A 24847-nucleotide genomic window follows, 5' to 3' on the forward strand; every position below is an offset into this window, starting at 1 on the left:
TGTCTTGTTAAGGTTAAGACACAAAACCATGATAAGTGTAAGAAGTTTCTTGCTATAGTTTTATTTTGATTTGAAAGCCAGAACAAGATCACTGCAGAAATGAAACATTTAAGGTTTTCATTTACTGTAGTTTAGAAAGATCAACATTTCTTGTTACATATAGTAACAATATTATTTTCAATAACTTTATTGAGAGTCTCCCAAATGTAAACCTGTGGGATCATATAAATTTTAGATATTTATACACATAGTATAGTAGTGACTTCAGGCCAGTTGCGGGAGAGTAATAAGCTCACAGAGATAGCTGTCCTGGCTTCACCTTAGATAGAATGGCTTTGAGCTGTATTCATCTCAGAAACCTCCTGTCTAGCCAAAGGTTCCTCTTGTCAAAAGCACCTCCCAGTCCCTATACTGTTGTAAAACAAAACAAGAGAAATGTGTGATTCTGAACAGCTACACAAAAGATGCTAAAATTCATGAGCAAGCCATGAGTGCTACTGCTTCAGTCATGCTTTGCAATTACAGAGTTGAGCTACCAACTTGAGAAAATGGGTGCAGTATAAACTTCTGTTCAGAGGTGTGATGTTCACACCAGCCTGTACATGGTTGAGTGGGGCTTGATATCTGCTGGTAAAGGTGCATGGAATTGAAGCTGAGCTTTCAGTTGATATAGAAGTCGTTAGAACTCTGGTAGGTGTTGTACTGTACCACTCACCCTGAGTAAAGCCACTACTTTAACTAGTTAACATGATTTCATTGTAGCTGATGTTAACATGTGAATAAATAGACACGTCTTTGATTTTATCTTGATTCTGTCACTCATAGATAGCTATCTCCAATTTTATTTCAGGTATTATTGTCTTAATGTTTGACTTATGGAAGAAACTGTCAGCCAGTTTGTTAGTGTTATTGATGATTTATAGCTTCTCATGAAAATTATTCATTGCCCAGCATATGATTCCAAAAAGAAATACATATTAAAAAGGAAGTCACTGTGGCTTCAAACATATACTTGCTCTGTGGTATACTGCATACTTGGTCTAGTGCATTATTGCCATTTAATACAGTAACAGAATCATGCAATACATGAAACCTTGTCTCCTATCAAGAAGGCAAGCTGCATCTATTTAGGCATTTATCTGTTTAAGTGCTGTTATAGTTCCATTGCTGATCTGTAAGTAGCCTCCTGCTATAATGGTCATTGACAGTGTGAATGAAATAAACGTGATTAAAACTAGCTGTGTAACTCGAGCTGCTTCATTTGAACTGTATCAAAAAATGAAAGCATGGATTCCACAACTTCTAAAACTAATAACTGAAAATTATGAAAATAGCTAGGGAATAGCACAGTGTCAGAAAATCTGTGAGTTGTTAGCTGAATCTGTATAAACATAATAGCATTGTCTGTTTTCTGTCCATGTAACTACTTGCAGAATTGGGACAGAGGTTCATAAGGCCCATACAAATTTGTAGTTTATTTTTTGTGGTTTTTATGGGCATTTTTGCATGTTTTACCATTATTTTGCCCCCGTGTAAATGGATCTTCATCAAATTTAATATGGAAGTTCACTGGGTCTATGGGGAGATGCACAGAGATTTGGGATTTATATAAGGAAAGCAATTTTTCATATCCTAAGATAACCTTTCATTAATCATTAATTTACATAATTTATGTCCATGAAACAGGTATCCAGATAGTACACCAATGTATTTTTTGGATCACATAGCTATTTACATCAGGTGGTAATAACATGATACAAAAGAAACACAAATAATATACATCTTATGAGACAACTGCTGTGCTGGCTTCCCTGAAGCATTAGATATAGTCAGTGTTGATATTGGGCATATATTTGGAGGATGTAATGCAACCTTTAAAAAGTACTTTGTCATTGCCAAGGGAAACACAAACCCCAAGACACTTACATAAACATTTATAAGTTCAGTACAGTGTGCTGCACCACAACTATAAGTCACCACCTAGTAGTTCTCATCAATCTGTGATGTAGCAAATGGTTTCCAGAAGTCCTAAATAGAAGACACTTCAAACTGCATAATGCAAGAACATTTGTGCCTGTTACATATTTTAGATGAAGAAAAATCTGGAGAAATCCACACTGAATGAAGAACTAATTATAACAATCAGTTGTATGTTGAATTTTGCAAGATGTTGAATGTGGTGAAGACTCTTATTTTGCATTACCTGCAGTCATGATGGTGAACCATGCAACATAGCAGTTGTTCACCAAGATCATGTTTGGCTGAAAAATAGATGTCTAGTGGATGTGATGAATTATTCAACTCCCAGTGCAATGGCACTGCACTACTGGAATTTATGTAAATAGTTGAGATATGTACTGTTGATCTATATCACGTGGCTAAAAATGTTATGACAATACAAAGACATGACATTGTCAGTGTGAAGACTAGCTATGGCTTTTTTCTATGTGCCTGCAACATGGATGCAGCTTGGCTATGGATGATAAAATTGGCCCTTATTTTTTATTTAGACAGCTCAGTCTAACAAACTGTAAATACCACTAGGCTTGTAGAATATGAAAATACATTGAACATGTTGAAAAGCTAAAACCATATGTCACTGATGAGCTTCTCATGCATTGGTTGATTAAGGAATCAGAGGAGAAAACTGATGAGTCAGAAGACAGTGGGGACATTGGCTTATAAGATACTGACTCAGTTTATGAGGAGAAAGATTCTAGAATCACTTATTTGTATTATATATTAGAAGTATTAGACAGGGACATGCCAGAAGGAGCCACATTACTATTTTGATTATCAGTCTTTGTACTCATTATGGTTGAGACTAATTGTCTGACCTATAATTAGGAAGTTAGTGAATAGAAAAATCAACAACTAGAGGGAATTGGTTTCTTGTTTTCTTTACTATTAAGCAATGGTTCACTTGAGAATATCTACCAGCCATTGTGTAATATATACTTTATTGCTGTCCCATAGAGCAGTTGGTTAATGGAAAGTCATATAATCAAAGGCACATTGTGATCTTTACTTTTCAAGCCATGAGTTGGTACTTCACGGTATAATGTCTACAGAACATTGTGCAATAGCTAATTGGTTAAAATATTTCATTTATTCTGAACATATGCAGGCTTTGCAAAAAAATATATAGTCTAGGAAACTTTTACATTGGTTTCATTCTACAGTTACCAGGTTTCATACATAAATTGGTTGGTTGGAAAACATCTAACATGAAGAAAGCCAGTGGCTTCTGCAAGTGCCCTTTGTGTTCTAGATAAAGTTTTTTTTAAATTTTGCTTTACACATTGTGCCCAGTCTGATTATTTTTTATAGCTTAAAACTCAATCAATTTTGGCATATTAAGATTCACTTTGCAATTTATGTTAATCAGTCCTCTGACATGTGAAAAAGGCCCCTGTAAAGAAGAAAAGTGGAAAAAGGGCACTTACTTATTTACAAAGATATTGTGGAACTCAAGATGGCAACTAGACTTAGGTGTAAAATGTAGAGCAAGAAATTACTAGATGATGAAAATACTGTAAAATAAATATATGGGAAGAGGTCCACATGTTAACAAGAACTATATCCTCTAATGGACAGTGGAATGGGGCAGCCAGGGTTATGGTAAGGTAATAGATTTGATGGGAAGAGGCTTGAAATGTACAACAATTGTCAGGAGAGGGGGAAGAATAAGCTGGCATATCCAACCCATCTTATTATAATGGATATAGCATGTATGTCAGTATATATGTACATGACCAAAAACTCCTCCACCATCTACTGAATGGCACCATAGACAAAAGTTCATAAAAAAAATTCACATTTTGGGTATTCAAGATTCAGATATTTAGAAAAATAAGTGTGGTGTAATTTGTTTTTAATTTTGCATAAAGCTACACAAAGTCTATCTGGGTTAGCCATCCCAAATTTAGCAGTGAAAGATTGGAAACAGCTGGTCATCACCACTCATCTCCAACTCTTGGGTTCTTGGGTTACTTTTTTGCCAATGAATGGTGAGATTGATCATCACATTATAACACACCCAATGGCTGAAAGGGCAAGTATGTTTGATGGGACAGGGATTCAAACCCGTAATCCTTAGATTGTGAGTGAAATATCCTAATCACCTTGTCATGCCAAGCCTAATTTTGGTATGTGCAACAACTATTTGTTCATAATACATAATTTTAAATAAAAGTACTCTCCTCACAGAGAGAACACAACTTTCACATAAGGGTTTGATTATATTTGTTATTGATGTAATTTTTAAATATAGTACTGATAAATTCAGGTTTTAAAACACTTATTTTTTTAAAATAAACAGTATTACTTTTAATATATAAAAACATTACAGTCCATATCAGTAACATTTATGAAAATTTTCAGTTTTGTACATTGAATCAACAAGTTGCATACATATAACTAAAGAGCACATTCTGAACACTTTTCCCATGCAGAACTTTCCCCAGCAAAAAAACTTTTTTGTGTGAAAATTTTCACTTTTACTAAGTTACTTTTAGTGAGTTATGAAAACTATGTTTAGTAATTACTAGAAAAAATAACTGCTTATAGGGTGGTGTTTCTAATACTAAAGGTAATTTGGAGAAATATCACAGGAAAAGGAAGGGATTCAATGAATGAACAAATTAGAATAGGAACTATAGGGAGTCACATAATATTGGAGAGACTATACAAGACTTCAGAGGCAACATGCATGAGAAAGATGATAAAGGCGAGAAATGAAAAAGAGGGAAAATGGGAGTAAAGGTGAATATCAAAAGCCCCTTCTTGGAAAACCAGGTAAGAAAAGAAGTCAAGTGTAGGAGAGTAGGATGGAATGGAGAAAAACTATGATGAAAAGACAAACAATGGTAAATATACCACTTACATTTGTAAACTAACATGGAGGAAGGGCAAATGAGACAAGAAAAAGGAAGGTAGTTTGCCATGAAAATCAAGCCCATCTGGCAAGGAAACCAGACAGAAGTCATGAGTGAAGAAAAAGTGTTGAAATGGAAATGTAGTGCATCCAAGGGTGGGTAAGAGAAAAGGAAGAGGAAGTGTTAATAGCAGTGGGTGAAAACCATGGCTGTGCTGGCTAAATTGAGTGCCTCTAAGTGACACAATGCAAAGTGGTGTGGATAATGGAGATGACATGAGAAAGAAAACATATAGAGGTTAAGCATCAAGTGAAAAGGTCCCTATTCCTGAATGAGGGCATTAACAGCTACAACCAAAGTATGTGGAATTGGGACCAAAGCCTGGGAGCTTAAAATTCAGTTGGGTGGTGAATGCATCCAGATTGATATGCAGAGATAAAATTTGATAGACAACAACCTGAAAGCTCTTGTGTGTTCAGATATCCATTCCAATCCAAACAAGAAGCATCCATGAAGAGGTGCACCCAAGATGAGGATAAGAAACAGAAACCCACATTGTGAAATTGTTTCTGTCCAACCACCAAGTAAAGTTCACATGAAGGAAGGAAAATGGATAGAGACATCCAAAGGATCCATAACTAGGTTCCTTTGAACTAGTAAGGCCCACTGAAGAGGTTGCACTTGGACTTGACTGAGGGAAATCAAGATCTCCAAAGAAGCTCATGTCTCCAAAAGAAACAGAAGAACCTCTTATGAAGTTGAAAAAGTTCCATTTGTAATTAAACACAACACTACATAATGAGCTATGTGTGCTCTTCCCACCATGAGTATCGAAACCCAGATTTTAATGTTGTAAGGGAGGCATTGAAAAAGGAGAGGATGAAATTATCAAAACCAGAAAATTCACAGCTCACAGGTGTGAGGGAGAAGGGATGGTCTGGCTGAGATGGAACTTAAAAAATACTCTGAGATGAATAAGGTACTGAAGGGGGAGAGGAAGGTTAAGATGCATAAAGGGATTCAACTGTGCTAGAAGTTGTGTCATGCTCATACTGTGCAGCCTATCATGCAGTTACCACACATGAATAATGTTAGGGTAAGTGGAGGTGTCAAGGCTAGTGGAAAGCAAGCATTTGTGCATACAGAGGGCAATACAAGACAAAAAAAGCTACCCTGTGAGTAGAAGTAAGTATCATGTTGGAAAGGAATTGTTTGACTAGGTATTGCCTGTGTTTGTTTTCTCATGGTGTTCACTGTATTGGATGGATTAATTAATGGTGACAGTTTAGTCGTCGATGTAACCATTACAGTATCAATTTCACTGCTTTTCTTCTCAACTAGACTAAACAATGGTGGGTAATACACAAATGAGTAAGTAGTTGTCATACTAGCTAGTTGGAATTTTCATCTTTAAATAAACAGCCCAACATGAAATGTGTCAGTATCAGGGGCATAGATCCTGGGGATTGTGGGATATATCCCCCCTTCATTTTAGGTGGGGGTATGGTGCATACAATCATCCCCCCTTCAGTTTGGTCTGTTGAATTGTTTTATTGCATCACAGGCCTACAAATTGTGTGTTTGTTCTTGTGATTCTCGTGTTCTTACCAATCGAATTACATAATTAGGCCTAGATGTAAGCTTTTTCAGTAGCCGAAACGTACATCTTTAATATATAATATAATAATATATTTATATTTAATATATATATAATAAGTATCAGTCGGTAAACCTAAATATACATGCAAGTATTGTGGCAACAAGATTACTCTGTGACTGCATGTTTACAGCTTTCAGGTTCACGTAATCAGAGATTATCAATTTGCAAATTGAACAGTCCACATAAGTGGTTACAAAAAATCATCCCCCCCCATCGGGTGTAAAAAATCTATGCCCCTGGTCAGTATACTGATAATGTTTAGGTTCCACATAAATGTCCTGCTAGACTGAGATTTTCACAGGTGCTCAGAAGGCCTTTCCTTAGGCAGCAGCATGTGTATAATTATGTATGCACATATATTGTTGTAACACCCTTTGTATACCCACTTCTCTTAAAGTGCATTTTGGTTGTAACTACAGAGCTATAGCTTTCAACCTTACATCCCAAACACAACAACACAAACCAAATGTTAATTGTTTAGGATGATTAAGATAAGATTACAAGTTCTTGGTTTCACGAGTAGTTCACTTCCATCTGCTTTTTTGTGATTGTTTTCATAACCTGAAAGCTATAACCCTGATTAGGGTATGGCTAGAGATCTCATGGGGTAGATAAAAAATTCAATAACAACTAATTTTTCACACTGGAAATTCTAGCCTGGAGAAGGTAAGTACACAAAGCCTTTATTAAGTACAGTCTGTTATTACTCTGATTACTTTAGCCTACTTGAGGTAAGTACAAAAAACCATTTTGTGGATAAGATATTAACTGGTATGTTTTTCCTGTTTTCTTTTTATCTGATAACTCTTGCATGACTAAGAACTTCAATCTCATCATTTGTTTTAACTCTTGCTGAGTTAAAGCAAAGACACAAAGCCACAGTAATTGGTAAGGAATTCAGTACCATCTGTTATTTTTTCATTTTATTCTTTTAGTACATCCTTAGTTCTTTAAGGTAAGATCAAGTAATTCATTACTAGTTGTTTTAGTTATAGCTTATTAAAAGTAATGTCACCATTAATAGTATAATATAAGGGTTATAAAACACATTTTTATGCACTGAAGTATACAGATAAACATTTTAATACAAAGTACTATTAATAATGATATAATCAATAATAAGTATTTTGGAGTTTAGATTGAACTCATAAACAAAATATTGTGTACCAGCTGGCCAACAACCAGACAATATCCTTGAATATATCAGTTAAGTAAAATTGTGAAATATAGGTCTGACCATCACTTGCTACTGGTACACAAACATTTCTTACCCTTCTGTACATTCTCTGCACATCCTCAATAATCTGTGTGCACTGGCTGGTAACATTGTTTGCCAATATTTCACTAAACACAGCATGATCCCGACTCTCCTGCTTTGTATTTGCTATCAGCTGTTCCCAACAGCTGTTGGAGGAAAACAGGTGCCATTGTTCTCTTCTGAAATATTAGTTAGTGGTTAATTATGAATCATCAACAAAGTTAATCTATAATCTTATCACACACATACATTTTATAAGTAATGACTGATGTCCAGTTCATGTCACCAACAACCAGACAATGTTGTTTTTTCCACTTGTTCTTTGGCATGGCTAATAATTCCTTATCATCAATAACAGATGCCACAAATTCTGGGTGATGCTGTTTTAATTCTGATAAAATACAGTATTCCAGTCACTAGTCAGACATTGGCAACATTACCTGATATAGAATAGTGTCACCATCTATTCATGATATTAATTTATGCTTTAGCACAAGACAGGCTGATGAAATTGGGCATTATCAACAATACCCAAGAATTAGGAAAATGACATTATTGTTCAGCCATTTACAACATTGTCTGACTACATTTATTCCCCAAAGCTGTACGTCTATCTATATATTTTGTGTATGTGTGCATCTATACATGCAAACACATCACTTATTTGTACATTAAAAATATATAATACCTCTTGACAGTCAATAACTGGTCACATAAGTTTTGACAACCTCTACCTACAACTACAAACATTACATACAGTGCATCAAATCTTCACCCGTAATTATACATATTTAATTGAACAATTCCCAAATTCTAAACTTCTGAAAAAAAAAAATATTATCAACATTTTGTAGAATAAAATAGTTTCTTAGATCAATGTATGTAAAGTAACTTATTATACATCCAAAGTTTATAAAACTAACTTGTACTTCACACTTTCCATTCCTTTTTAAATTAACTTTGAAATATATGCTGTTCTATATAATTTTCATTTTTGAGTTAACATACAGAAATTAACACACTTTGTTTCATGAAGCAAAAACTTTTCTACACTTAAATTGTCAGGTTAATTTTCCAACCATTTTTTAAATGGATTCTACATGTACACAAGATAGTTCATTCTTTATGCCAAACTGAAACTGAAAGCATACTTGTTTTACATAAGATATAAGTGTTGGAAAAAAGACAGGTTATAGACAAATAAACAAAATGGTAATAACTAACAAAGGCATTCTTTGATGGCCGTCATATTGAAATAATTAAATGCTTTAATACTTATTATTAAGCTTACAACATTATAAAAGGTCATAAATATAAATATTCAGTAGATTACATCTGAAATAGAAAGAGAATTTTATAACTTTCATATTTTGTCATCCTTTTACTTTATACAGCATTTTTAAAACATTATTTCACAGTTAATTTAATAGTTGTTAAACATAAAAATATCTGATCTCTAAATCAATTTGTCTAAAGTCAGATGTGCTTTCATTTACATCAGTTTTTAAGAGATAGTAAAGTAAAGTATAGTATATGATACTAGCTACTTAATGTTTTGAAATAAGAATTGTTATCAAAAATAAGTATCAACAAGAGCAAGTGATAACAGCAAGACATTACTTTATACTATGAATGACATTAATGGCTCTACCACTTCATTAAAGCTTTGGATAATTAATGCCTAGGTAATCACTATCTTTAGTGAGGATCATATTCATGAGTTTTCCCTATAGAAAAAATTATTCATAAGTAAATCTATATTTGGCTTGATTTAACCTGTTTGAAAACATATTGAGACTGACAATGCAAAGTATAGTTACACTTGGAGTAAAAACAACTTAGAATTAATTATAAGCACTTCAGTTGAGGAACGTTCCAGTGATTTATTTATAATTCAGTTACAAATCTTTTGCACTGAAATACCTTTAACACTACAGTTTAAAATAATACTAACTCCTGTTACAATTTCATTTTTAGTGTAATTTCTGTAATTCATTTCGAAATAAGTTTTATTTAAAACACTAGGATATAGCTGAGTCTTAACACCAGTATCTTAATTACAGTTGGACATATGACTAACTTTTGTTTTTCCGTTTTATGACGGAGCATAAGGCCCTTGGATAGTTTTTCCAGGGCACGGGAATATTCCCCTTCAACTTCAGCTCTCTTTCTACAATAGTCCTGGATTTCTGTTACTATAGCAACCTGAGTTTCCATACGCAAATCTAAACATTTCAGTTGTTCGTTGAGTTGTTGTCGAATGTCTAAAAGAAAATGAAGAAATGATTTATAAGCATATTACACTTTAATTGTGCGTTAAGAAATAATCTGATTTTGCATATGACTTAATTGAAGGTAAACACTTCACTCTTTGCTTGTCACATTAAACTTGTTTCGTCAGGGTATAAAACTGGCAATATTTTAAGCCGTTCTCGGTCTCCGGTGGATCAGCGGTAAATTTCCTGACTCACAACTCTAAAACCTAGGGTTCAGTTATTCCCTGCGGTCGACAGAGCGCATTATACACTTTTGCATTAAAACATCAGCTTCGAGCTCAAAAACTGCACCCGTATTTAAGGAGCATAAGTGATAAAGTATCTACAATTAAACAAGAAATAGATCACTTACACGATTCCTTGAACACAATAAATTTTTACAGAATTTCTTAGTTCTAATTATTTTTTCAATGTCCCAAGTATTCTGACTTCAATGTAAATGGAATAATGTGGTCGTTCATTGCAATGTATGTTTTTCTTATAGCAAAGCCACATCGAGCCATCTACTGAGTCTTCCGATCATTGCATAATCGTAATCCGAAGGTCGCGGATTCAAATCTCCATCACACCTAATATGCTCGCCCTTTCAACCTTGGGGGCGTTATAATGTCATCCCACTATTCATTGGTAAAAGAGTAGCCTAAGAGTTGGCGGAGGTGGTGATGGCTAGCTGCCTTCCCATTAGTCTTACGCTGCAATATTAGGGAAGGGTGGCGCAGATAGCCCTCTTGTAGTTCTGCGTGAAATTCAAAACAAACCAAAGCAAGCACTGAGTTATAAATTAATATTATATGTAGAACATTATTTTGCATTTTTCACTGCCTTTAAATTTTAATTGTTGTTTTTAAGATTTTGGTCGCTGTAAGAACTAAAATATCAGTTTCAGTGATAGTGTTTCAATATCTTTCATTTCTGTTTCTCCGCTCAACTAAAAACAGTTATCTCGTTCTATAATATGATTTGTATTTTATGAGTGAGATATTGTGGGCTGGATACCCACGTCTATTCCTCATTCAGGTTTTAAATAAATTACACGCATAGGACTTGTGAATACATCTGATACAGAATAATTAAATGTTATGAGAGCCTTAATAACACCTCCATGTGACAATGTTTTGTCGTTCGTGCATTACTTTGTTCTCTGGTTTTATCTGGCATATGCTGTGAGTTTGTAGATCTGTAATACCAAACTTACTCAAAAATATAAATACGCTGGCCTATTTCATTCTCTCTCTTTTAGTGGTTGCAATTACTTTGTCTCGTTTTATGTATACACAAAGAAAGATATAAAGAGATATTATATATGGTTATCGACTCAAATACTACTTCTTGTACCACGTTTATTTGAAACTAATATTCTCAGTTCTTTTGTTTTCTAATGTACTGACGATTAACAAAATTTTAATCAAAGAACATATTACACGACAGTTTCTACACGATAGTCTTAATTCTAAAGTAAAAATAACAGCAAAAAAATGTTCATTAAACAGAACATGAACCTACAAAGCGCCTGTCTGGTGTTTATCGGTCCCTCAACATCCTAAAACAAACGGCTATCAGGGTGTTATTACCACTTCTAGAACAACCAGCACCATGTGCATCTCAAGAGTAAATTGGCCAAACACACCTCAAAGATCGATTCAGTTAATAAAACTAGTTCACATCTTCAGAACGTAAGATATGAACAACAACAACAAGAAGAAAAACTAGTGAAAAAGTTAAGAGGTGATAAACCGAAAATGATTCCATACTCGGAAGCAACTGTCTGTATTGCCTGGCGAAGCAACTTCTCAGAAAAAAAAAAATTTAGGAGAAATGCAATGCAGTGGCTGCTATCCAGTCTGTATGATGTGTACCTCAGTTTTATCGATCAATTTGACAAAGAGTAGATACAAGTTTGGCCATTTGTCGAGAGTCCTGCCTCGGAACATCATGCTTTCGTGTGAATCAACGTGGTTATCAGTGATGTCGAGAAACCCACTTGTTGAGAAATTTATATGCAAAAACGGCTCGTTTGGGTTGAGAAAATATTTTACATAGAAGAGCGAACAACGTTTCGACCTTCTTCGGTCATCGTCAGAAGAAGGTCGAAACGTTGTTCGCTCTTCTATGTAAAATATTTTCTCAACCCAAACGAGCCGTTTTTGCATATAAATTTCTCAACGTGGTTATCGCTACATGGCAAATATGTTCTGGGAAAAGCAATTAAAAACAAAATAGAGCAAACTTGTCTTGACTACTACTTTATAGCTTGCAAGTTGAGGTATGACGATCACAAAGTGGTTTATGCAGTGTGTCAACCTCCGGGACCAGCTAGAGATGCAAAATGGCATAATGCACTGTTGAACAACTACTGTGTAACTGAATCTCTTTTACAACAAAACAAAACTGATTAATCAAATCTTTTCTAACAACGTGTTTTGCAGATCAAGTTGTCTAAAACTAATCATTTTCTAATAAGAAAAAAAAACATCTGTACAAGTAAAGAATACTACAAACAAAGGTGATGTTGACAGATAATTGGTTTGATTTATTTTGAATTTCGCGCAAAGCCACTCGAGGATTATCTGCGCTAGCTGTCTCTAATTTAGCAGTGTAAAACTAAATAGAAGGCAGCTAGTCATCACCATCCACCGCCAACTCTTGAGCTACTCTTCTACCAACGAATAGTGGGATTGAGCGTCACATTATAACGCACCCACGGCTGAAAGGGCAAGCATGTTTGGTGTGACGGGGATTCGAACCCGCGACCCTCAGATTACGAGTCGAGTGTCTTAACCACCTCGCCATGCTGGGCCTTAACAGATGATACTACTGTACTATAGACGCATGATTTTAACAAGTGTATTAAGAATAGGTTTACTTTGCTAAATCGTAATGATAGAAAATTATAATACCAATATTAGAAGAAGAAAACTCTTGTTTATAATCTCAGTATATAAAACAAGGCACACGAATATGCCAGGTAGGAGATGGTTTTGCATAATGAACTTGGTACAAACTACAATAATGTACTTTGTTAATCCAATATAAAATCGGAGAGGAATATAAAAACTTAAAAATGTTAAGAAAATAAAGAAAACAGTAACGACTAATAGAAATAGAGAAACTAAAAGTGAAATCTGAGGTAAATTAAGAAAAGCCCTTAAAATGGAGATGTTCTTTTATGTTACTAAGTGTTCTCGATGATAGAATAAGGAACCCATTTGACTATAGATGCAATGTTAGATTTGTTTTAGAAAGAAATATTTGTCATTTCTCTGAATTAGGTAAATCCCGAGCTAGCAAAATCTCTCAACCTTGTACTCTTAAAATCACAGATTTGTAAGGTCATCTACAAATGTTTTAATGTAATTTTGGGCTCCGATTATAAATTACGATTTCCTTTAAATTTCTCCATTTTGTTACTAAGTAAGTAAATAGATGGCTGTTTTTGTAAACACGATCAAGAATATCACTATCAATGGTAGACCCCAAAGCACGGGACGGGAACCATGAATAAACGGAATTCCAGTCAGAGCACACTAGTTTCGAAGTCACACCCGGTATTGCATGGGTACATCAGCAGATTCCACAGTTATGTTTTCTCTTTAAGTAACTGTCAAAGTGGTGATTTTTGTTTTTCCTATATTATAAGTAACTATTTACAACTACATAAATACCAGTCATATAAGCCCAAGCTATAACAGCTCTTTCAGCACTTACTCTTAAAGAATTAAGTAACAAGGAAATGTCAGCCCGAAGGTCAAAAGAAGACTTCACAGAAATTAACGAAGTACAAGACTGGAGAATGCGTCAATCATTCAACTAATTTCACTTCATTTCTCATAACAGATCGGACTAATTTAGCATAGGAAGCAAGTGGAACAATTTGGTTATTATTCTATTATTAACACAGAGAGACAAACCAGAAAGAAATTATCACAAAATGCCTTCACAATAATATAGATACGAGAACGATATCAGAAGAGTACAAACTTTCAGTCCCTATGATATATATATAATGTAAACCTAACATCACCTAAGAAGTTAATATTCACATAAAGAAGAACTGTATTACAAAAACATGATCAATCTATGACGAAATAAAACATTTATAAAACAAAACAAGCTTTAAACAAAAATGCTGCAAAACAAAACAAGGGCTTGGGGGTACAAGATGTACCCTAGTGTTTGGAAGCGACTGCAGAAGTAGGACCCACATAGTGACGTGAATACACCGTTTATCACAAAGCCTCACCTGTACAGGGAAAAAACAACAACAAAAGAATAGAATAAGAAGAAAACAAATAAAAAAATAATAGAGCAGGATGTGGTACTGAAGCCCATGTTATCTTATGCCTTTATCAACCTGCAGTGCCTGCAAACATTTATAGAAAAGTAACACGTCTATTTATACACCACGTTACAGCCCTTGCCCTGGCTACTTTGTTCTTTTATGCTGTTTTTTGATAAAGAAGTGTTTTGTATAGACATATAAACAAAAATAATAGAGATACATAAAGTACATGTGTTTACAAATTTCAAAATTTAAAATTTTTATGTGTACAGTCCATATCTGTTCATAAATGAATCCTTTCAAGAGTAAAACTGTGCATACAACCGACAAAAAGTTTGATGTACACATGACATTCGTGTGCAAATGAATATTCTTTTTTATATGAAATTATTTTATTACATGTAATTAGGAAATTCATTAAACGAAGTAGCAGACAAAATTGTTGTACAAAAGGCTACATTTGCCTCTACAAGAAGGCTTACGAATTTACATTTTCATAAAAATTTAAATACGTATAATTTACGTATTTACAAATACATAGTACAAAATGTGTGTGTGAAAAATAAATTTCTGTATTTATAAAACTTTTTGTGTGCAAAGGAAAAGTACATTTTCAAAACCATTCATACTAAGAACAGCAAAATATACAATAACATTATCTTCAGCCTTAACTCTGTTAATTATAAAAGGCATTTTAAGTTACATAGGTGGACGAAACTTTAACAACACTTCTACATGTTATGGGAGTTTTTTCTACGAGAAACTACACACAGCACTTTGAGTTTACACCATTCCATATTCTGCATATATTACTGACAAAAGTGAAAATAACGTTTGGCATCAATATCTTGTTTGTTTCTCTATTTTTTATTAAAAATGGCACAAACTTCATTTAAAGTTTTTCGCTTTTTAATAGTTTAGAGATAAGAACTGATTTCGTTTTAATCCTTACAAGTTACAACTTTAATTCTCATTTATTTTTGATCTATATTTCTGGTTTTTGCCCTTATAACTTAGGTTTGTCACAACGATGCCATATATATGTTTGTAATACTGAGCAGTTGAAACTGCTTAATAATTATTTGATACCCTTAAAAACTTTGATAATATTATTAAGCACCAGGGAACTCTCTAATGTTACTATCAGGAACAACGATGTATTTTTTACCCTTCTGAATAAAAGATACATTGTAAATAAGTGTCCCCAATTCAAACATTTTCGAGCATTATAGGTCACTGATTTTGAAAACATAGCTTATGCATTTAGAGGAGGTTAATCGCATTTTATCTGATTGACTTTTATATATAGTGGAACATTGTAGTGGTAAAGACAACAGAGCTGCCACTCATATATTTTGCACACCGTTATACTGTCACAAGTAAACTTATTATATTTAAACAAGTATATCGTGAAATGATCTGGAGTTGAATGGAACAAATTTCGAAGAAGAAATCTTCAATGTTCTCTACAGAAGGAAAAAAAACTCACACAGCAGAGCTTTCTGGACATCACATAGCACCGAAACCGCACCCAAGCTAGACTTCGTCTACAAAGTAAAAAAGACAAAAGAAAACTCATCGACCCAAAAAAGCATTACAGTAAAGCTGGGCGTATATATCTCCAGGTATCATTAGCAATAAATGAGAATTTGAGGATAACAAAGGCTCACATGCCAAACAAAAATCGCAAGTTTCTATTAAAACCTCAAAATATACGGATAAGTTTGTTTGTTTGTTTTGAATTTTGCGCAATGCTACTCAAGGGCTATCTGCGCTAGCTGTCCCTAATTTAGCAGTGTAAGACTAGAGGGAAGGCAGCTAGTCATCATCACCACCGCCAACTCTTGGGCTACTCTTTTACCAACGAATAGTGGGATTGTCCGTAACATTATAACGCCAATACGGCTACAAAGGGCGATTATGTTTGGTGCGACAGGGATTCGAACCCGCGACCGTCAGATTACGAGTCGAACGCCTTAATCCACCTGGCCATGCAGAGCCATACGGATAAGATGACAGCATTATTGTTTCTCGATGCTGCTCAGGTGGAATTTCTGTATGAACAGATATATGGCCTAAGGCCGACATCTACAACAGAAATACGGTTTCGAGCCATATTATGTAATTATGCCCATCGGGTTAAGTACATTGATAATACACTAAACATTCAGAGGTAAACAAGAGATCTGGGAAACAGTTGTTATAAGGTTCGATTAATAACTGTATTATCAAAATAGAGGATATTTGATTGATATTTTCGTTGAAGTGTTTATTAGGAAAAAAGAAATTTTCTGCAAGGTTTGTCATGATCCATGTATATAATTGTATTATAATCATTCGAAATGAGACAATTTATCTAAGTAGCAATACTGATTACTCGGTATATACTTAATTCTAATTTTTGTAGACAATCTGCGTTGATCAAAAATCAATATTAATTTGTTTTGGTCTTCTCCAAACAAATTATTTTAAGACAGGATAAATGTAATACAATTAATTCAATACATTTATCAATATTTGGTGTAGAAACAACTATTATAGACTAGCTATAACTTACTTCATATAATTTATATATTTCTTATAATTTGTGCAATATATATATATTCACTTGGAGGCATTAACCTACCTGCGCAGTCAAACTCCGGATGAGTATTCCAACAAGCCATGGGGTTTTCACTCGGTATAACGAAACGCATTTACACATTCATTACTTTCCTACAGGATAAGTCAGTCGCTCACATTCTAAACACACGTTTGTTTGAACACATTCAATCTCGCCATGACTTTGCGATGTTTTTATTCAGGTTGTAGTAGTATCAGTTTTCATAAAAGTTACCGACTATACTATAATGAGAACATAATAGCCAACGTAGACCTTCATACTAAACTACAACTTCTGATACAAGTCAGAACCAGTATAAACAGTTTTCACTTTGAAACTCGGAAGATAACAAACAAACAATTAAGCATGAAAATGCTTTAAAAAACCTTAGGTTCACAAGGAATGTCAAAATTTGAGTACATCGTTTTCAGTTTAAATACACACCTCTCTTTTTAGAGTGATGAAAGAGAAACGGGTTCATTAAAACACAACAAATGCTTGAACAGCCTGATACTCAGATCACAATTCTTGAATAATTGTAACTATTCATGTCTTTCACACATTCAAAATCACGTGCTTCTTATCTGCACTGTGATTCGTTGAAACTGTCTCACGTCATGAACACACAAATCCAAGTTCGATATGTTCAGCCGTTCATATTATTCACAGGCCGTTCTTGAACTATATATACAATTCAGTAATATTTTAACCTTTATACAAACAGACATAAGACTTCTGCGTTCAACTTAATCCGTAAATAAACAACGTTTATAAAGAAAACTATAAATTACGAGTTTTCAACTACTCAAATCTCGCGATAAAAAGGAAATACAACAGCAGGAAATGGAAACGAAAACAATCAGCATTTCTAACTAATCTCTCAAAGGTTTTACTATTAAACTCTTAACCTATTATTATACAACTCAATATTTATTGTATTCTATTTTTACACGCAGAATAAAATGATAAGACAAGTATTTTATGATACTTTGCTTTAACACAACATAAAAAAACTTACTTTATGTTGTAAAATCGTTGGCGAACTAACAATTGTATTTTATATATAGTTTATTTATAGTTAATATTGGATTATTATTTGACCAATTCCATATACTTTACACTAAATATCAAAATACTTTTTTCAGAGGTAGCACTCACAGAGAAATATACAATTTGTAACTTTTACAATCAGCCCTCATGTGACCGCCTACAGCATTCACTACAGGATATAGTAGATAATTGACTCCTCCTACAAGCAAAAATATCGAAGGCCTCGTCTATCCTCAGTTGCTTGAAGTTATTTGCATAATCACTTTACTGTTCCATTTGATTTTCAATTTCACATATATACATATCAAAATGGAATAAAACCCAAGCTCTACTTTGACGCGCTTATGTTCACGTTCAAAGACAGAATAACTAAGTCGTAACCGTATTTATATCCCAAACAGCTCTCTCTCTAGCGCTCCTCATGTACTTTTGTTACATTCATTTGCTTGGCATACAGACAAGACTACCACGTCATGCATCAGGTAAGTTTTCCTACATACTGCGAGTGTTCGCCCCATAACTTTGTCACAGTCGATAATAAAGAGCCCAAACTAGGACATCAACCCCGCCCCAACAAAGTCTGTCTTGTTGATGTATGCGTCAGCCAACAGCCCACAACAACATAACAGGCTGGTAGCTAAGATTCTCCGCTATACTGACTGAATGGTTCTGAATCACATTCTAAATGCGATCCCTCAAAACGACGAACCAGAGATGGGAAATAGGAGGGAGAATATTAAATAAACTGAACGAAAGAATCTAAACCTTATAATAAACGTAAACCGTGTGTTACATTAATAGCCAAATTTACAGCTATTCCAGGTTAAAATAGTTTTTGAATCATATAAACATTGTGCCCATGGTGCTCCTCTTTTGTTACAATCCCTTAAAACTATAACAAAAAATACGCGATTAATTTAGAATAGTATAACAAAAACACGCAACAAAACAAAATACACAAATTCAGGTAAAATACATTTAAGTAAAAATTAAAAAACAAACACGCCATTTTCTAGCTTTCTGAAAAAAATCAGAAAATTGTATTTCTTGCAATACCTCAGATTCAATGTTTATAAAAACAAATGTATTTAATCTGTTTTCATGCATGCTGTTTCATTTTTAATGTTTTTTTTAACTTTGAAAATGGACGTTCCACACTGCAGTTTGTTACCATAATAGATAGGAAAATTCTTGCAACAATTTCCATGACTGGAAATATCAATTCTAGAAGATCAGTCTTTATGATAGAATAAATTGTACCGACGATAGGTTCTTCCATGTTCGATACGTAACAGATAAATTGATTAAATTCGGAAATAATTTTTTCTTTAAGTCATTCGGATAAAATGAAATCAGGATTTCGGCCGGACCTTTAATTTTTTCTAAATCAAATTGTCTTAGCCTACCAAGGATTTTGAATTTATTACATATCTTCTCATATACTTCATTTTGTTCTCATATCACATTTGTTACGGAATTAAGGATTAGTAAAAAGGTAGCTATTTTAAACTTTTTGCTTCAACGAAAAATGGTTTTCTAGTACTTTTTTTAGAAAAAGGCTTAGTGTTTACCTTGTTGTATTCGATTATTAGTATATCATTACACACAGCCTCAGCGTCCCCAACTTTGTCTGTTGCTATTATGTCAAATTCATTAAATCGTTTTTACCTGCTCTGTATGAACATTTTTAATAAGCTTACGATTTCAATAACTACTTGAAAGTTCATATTTCCTTGTCTTATTGAATATTTTAAAATATTATTGTAAACAATTGCTACAAATATTGTTTATAGAATTCGATTTCTTATATTAAGTTGTGGGGCTTATGTGTTAACTCTCTTAGTCGATTGTCATCTTTTAAATGCAATCCAGAACTGCCTGAATCACTCAATTACAAAGTTTTGACAGCGTCTGCATGAGTTGACCATCTAATGTCGTACATGTGCTTCAAAACATTATGTTCTGATACCAACATATGTCAATGATGAGTGTATTACACAAAGAACGTCTATAATTTTTAAATAAAATCAAAAACAGCACTTACTTGTCCGTGAAACAGCGTATACAACAACTAAGTTTAAAATCAGTGCGCGGCGCAAAAAAACAACAACACAAACTGCTAACTCATTTAATTTTATATCCTTTCTTGCAACCCTTTACAATACCGAAACATGTTTGATGCCTTGTCACGACAATTCAATAAGCCTAATCTACAGTGAGGAACCTATTTATCTGAGGGCCCTTTCTTTTCGTAGCTTATTTATTTGCTTTGGAATTTTGCGTAAAGCTACAAGAGAGCTATCTGCACTGGCCATTACTAATTTAGCAATGAAAAATTATAATGAAAGCAGTTAGTTATCACCGTCCACTGTTAAAGGTGAATTTTACAGAAAAAAGAAAACTTTGCAGTCAAAAGAACTACTCATACTGATTAATTTTGCAGGTTCACATTTTTTATAAAAAATATGTGCTAATAAATAAAATATAGAACTTGGTGCAGAAAGAATCCTTTCCGAGCGGCAATCCGAACCTTTTAGTTTTTACGTTTGCCGCTAGGAAAAGTACTGTGACGTAATAGTAGCCAAACAAACCGCCAGCGCGTTGAATGTAAATAAATATGGCCAGTGCATACGGAGAAACAAAGACGGAGTCTGTTTAGACTTTGTGTTCTGAACAGTGTCGAGTAGCACTATATCAGTTCAAACCTACTCTGAACGAACCTAGAACAGTTACTTTTGACACAGAACTGACAAGTTCTAGTGATAAGGACAGTTCCACGAACGAGAGTAGCGGAACTGTGAGTGATACTGATAGCGCCCAGGCCGGTTGCGAGTCGGTCATACCTCCAGTGGAAGAATGGTAAGTCTAGGTCATGACAACAAATATGGTTTGTATTATTTCACGTGCAATTTTAAGCATCTCGAAACCTGTCTGGTGTTTATAAATTATTGGTATCACAGACTGGATTTTATTTGTTTATACTTTGCCGACTATGGTAACTAATACTCGGCCCTTCCACAATCATTGTACCGGGTATTTATGACTCGTAACAAAATGAATTTCAATTATACGTCATAATTCTGTCTATAAAATCAAACTAGATGTAGCAGTCTGAATAGTTAATTTATCTTGAAATGTTAAATTTGAAAAATGAAATTCTTCAAACTTTTCCATATTTAAATATGATACAAAAACATCTAAAGAATGATCTACCAGCTTTTAAACTTGGAATATACTCTATTTAGGATAGATTTGTCCACTGTCTAGACTAGGAAATCAAGGTTTCATTGACTTTCAGGTATCACAAATGCAAAACACGCTCATGAATGTGAAATGTGTATGTCTAGTTACATTCTTCAAAAAGTTGAACTTTTTAAATTATTATATTATACTAGTTATTGTTTATCGCTTTATACCGCACACATACCTTTAAGTTTGTTCTTTTCGTGATGGCAAGGGATGGATTCAGAGGGGTGGAACCTGTACCCTGCAGGCTGAGATCAGCCTTCAGCTCTACACGAAGAAAGATTGTGGAGACGATCCGGTCTACTGCCGATGGTTTTTTCAGTCTCAGCCTGCCTGGCTTGAAACTCACGGAATCCAAAACAGTGGGATCCGACACAAAACATGAGCGTCCAAAGTGATCTTGACAAAGCTTTGCATGATGTGAAGGAATCCAGTTCTTCCTATTGACCATCCGCACCCACTGTCGCCACCTTGCCGGTTCCTTCTCCTTGCACGGAAACGAAAAGAAGCTTTTGCCCGATGCCAAACCGTTTTTACAACCATAAGCAACGCAGTAAACCATGTTATCATAAAACAAACATAAAGTAGCAATATTAAGACAAAAAATAGTCTCACAAAGTATGTAATCCGAAATAAAGCACCGATAGATTTACATAAAACACCAGCACTGAAAGGAACAAAATGGTCAACGCGCAACGAAGCGTGTTTGGCAACTATTACGTCATAATTGTAAAACGTCACGGAAACAGCCAAACGACCGAGAGGAACTTGAGTTCGAGGACCCGCATATTTTGTTTCATTTTTTACTCAAAAACTAAAGTGTTTAAAAATATGGCAACCATACAGGAATTATACCTAACCAAGGTACAGTTTCTAAGGCAATTATTAAATTTGTTGAAAATTCACCTTTAACTCTTAGGTTGATTTTATATCACGGATAGTGGGATTGGCTGTAACATTGTAACGCCCTCACGACTGAAATGGCGATCATGTTTGGTGGGACGGGGATTCGAGCCCTGGACCCATGCCAGGACCTATCCCTTAAGATGGCACTAAAATAGTATTTTGTGACGGATTTACTATTATATGTCTATTTTATAGTAATATCGATGTTCATTTTAGTTAAATATATATTTAGAAATGCATGTAACTTATATTGTTAAATTATATTGCAAAATTCTCGCCTATTTACTAAATTTGTAGAAGATTCTCGCGTATAAGAATCAACAATACATGTGTGTAGTACGTAAATACTAGTGTGCCGTCAGTACTATGTAGGCTGGAATTTCTAGGAACTATCCCCGGTCAATAACTTTAAAACGAACGCGACGCGTCAAGAGACAGTACATATTATCGGTCTGCTACAGTTGATATACTATAAGCTTCAGAAACTATAATTGTGATCAACATTTATTAATCCGGAACTACAAATATTTGACCAAAAATATTTATAACTTTGATCCCTGTTAAGCGAATTATACCTACATCAACTTGAAATTAACTCCCTTATCGTGAACCCTCGATAAGACATCAAGGAAGTTCCAGACCAGAGAGAAGACTAGATATTGTTTGTAAATTTGTAAAATTTTGAATATGGATCATTATTTGTAAAATAATGGACATCTTTATTTGGACATCAAGGAAGTTCCAGACCAGATAGAAGACTAGATATTGTTTGTAAATTTGTAAAATTTTGAATATGGATCATTATTTGTAAAATAATGGACATCTTTATTTGGACATCAAGGAAGTTCCAGACCAGATAGAAGACTAGATATTGTTTGTAAATTTGTAAAATTTTGAATATGGATCATTATTTGTAAATTGTGTTATTGTTTGTATAGTAAAACATATTCGTATTAAAAAAAGAAAACTGTGCATATCAATATTACTGGCAGGTGTCATAAATTGGTCACATATCGACATTTATTTAACTTCGAAATCTAAATTACAATTTAACCCAGTTTTAGACTATTTAAAATGGTAATACGTAACAGTTTGTTTTGTTGTGTGGCGTATTGTAACACGGTATATTTATCAAATAGCAATAATAGAAAATACTTAACTCTTTCCAGTGTAAAGCTCAAAATGTGGAAATTAAAAAGGTGAATTCATATATTTCATGGTTTAGATTTTACTAAAAATATTTATATAACAGAAAACATTCAATATCCCTCAGTTTTTGGGTTTTCTACAAAATAGTTCAAAAGGTACAATTAACGAGTCAAGGGTCTCCAATCTAATACTTAGTTCTTCTGGCTTCACCTCGTTAACTCTAGATTAAACACGTCATAAGAACTTTAAGTCATTTAAAAATTTTCTATACACTAATTTTAAGCTTTGTGCTGATGAGCACTTAATTACAGGAATTATATCTGGTGTTTTTATGTAACAAGACTGCAAGTGCAAGTTTGAAACGCGTGTTTTACTCATGAACAGTAATCGCATTATTTGTTCTGGCGCAAAACTACAAAATGGGCTATGAGTGCTTTTACCTACAACGGAGAATCGAATCTTGGGTTTTAGAATTGTAAGTCTTTAAACTTATTGCTAAACCACAGGGAGGGACAATTCAATTAATCAGTAACATTTAGTAGATGTTTTTATTTGAACAAAATAAATTGCCGTTCTTTATTTTATAAATTATTTTATATTTCGAGATGATCAAAACTTCTTTACAAAAATGTAGATAGTCGTGATCTTTATTTGTCAAGTTTTTATATAGGTGTTGAAAGGGTAATGAGGCACTGCTTGAACAGTAGTGTCCTAATAATCACTTTCCGAGTTTATTGTTTGTTTGTTTGTTTTTGAATTTCGCACAAAGTTACTCGAGTGCTATCTGTGCTAGCCGTCCCTAATTTAGCAGTGTAAGACTAGAGGAAAGGCAGCTAGTTATCACCATCCACCGCCAACTCTTGGGCTACTCTTTTACCAACGAATAGTGGAATTGACTGTTACATTATGACGCCCCCACGGCTGAAAGGGCGAGCATGTTTGGCGCGACGGGGATGCAAACCCGCGAGTCTCAGATTACGAGTCGCACGCCTTAACGCGCTTGGCCATGCCGGGCTCCCGAGTTTAACAACAAATGTCAGCTGAACAGGGTTCATACACTTTCAGTGATTTAGATATCCGTGGCTTTCTCAAAACTTTCCATAACCTTCAAAACTGATTTTATAGACCTCACGTGAGACTGAAGAGAGCACAGGAATGTGCAGAAACTATTCCATATAATATCAGATTTCTGACAGTTTGTTCGGTTTACTGTGTCTTTTAATATACACGACATGTTCTATTATCACTATTATTATGCTTTTACTCCTTCATATGTATTATCACCGTAGGCTCGTCCATATTGCCAACATTAAACTTTTAAATAGCTTCTTGCGATTTGCACCTTTAACAAGCCATTCCTTGAGTCTTTGTTCGAAACCCATGGATTGTCAAATATACATTTTCTCGGTATGTTTTACGCAAGTACTTTCAAGTCAATACCACAGAGCATAAGAATAATTACGAAAAAACGAACGAATCGCGATTACATAATTGCTTGAATGGCGAGGCTCAGACGTCAACGTCCTAATTTCAACCTTGTACTG

At 34.2% G+C, this 24847-nt stretch overlaps 1 pseudogene across 1 annotated transcript in view; it reads right to left on the reverse strand.

The window, feature by feature from the left end:
• The window catches only part of LOC143253069 (SLIT-ROBO Rho GTPase-activating protein 1-like), a 112637-nt pseudogene that overhangs the window by 42620 nt on the left and 45170 nt on the right, over positions 1-24847 (reverse strand). Inside the window, exons 2-3 of the transcript XR_013029360.1 lie at positions 9876-10059; positions 7809-7974 (exon numbers count right to left, since the gene is read on the reverse strand). The product of XR_013029360.1 is annotated as an SLIT-ROBO Rho GTPase-activating protein 1-like (transcript). The remainder of the gene's footprint in view (positions 1-7808; positions 7975-9875; positions 10060-24847) is intronic.

The sequence above is a fragment of the Tachypleus tridentatus genome, chromosome 6 (assembly GCF_004210375.1).
Source record: "Tachypleus tridentatus isolate NWPU-2018 chromosome 6, ASM421037v1, whole genome shotgun sequence".
In the NCBI taxonomy this organism is placed as follows: Eukaryota; Metazoa; Arthropoda; class Merostomata; order Xiphosura; family Limulidae; genus Tachypleus; species Tachypleus tridentatus.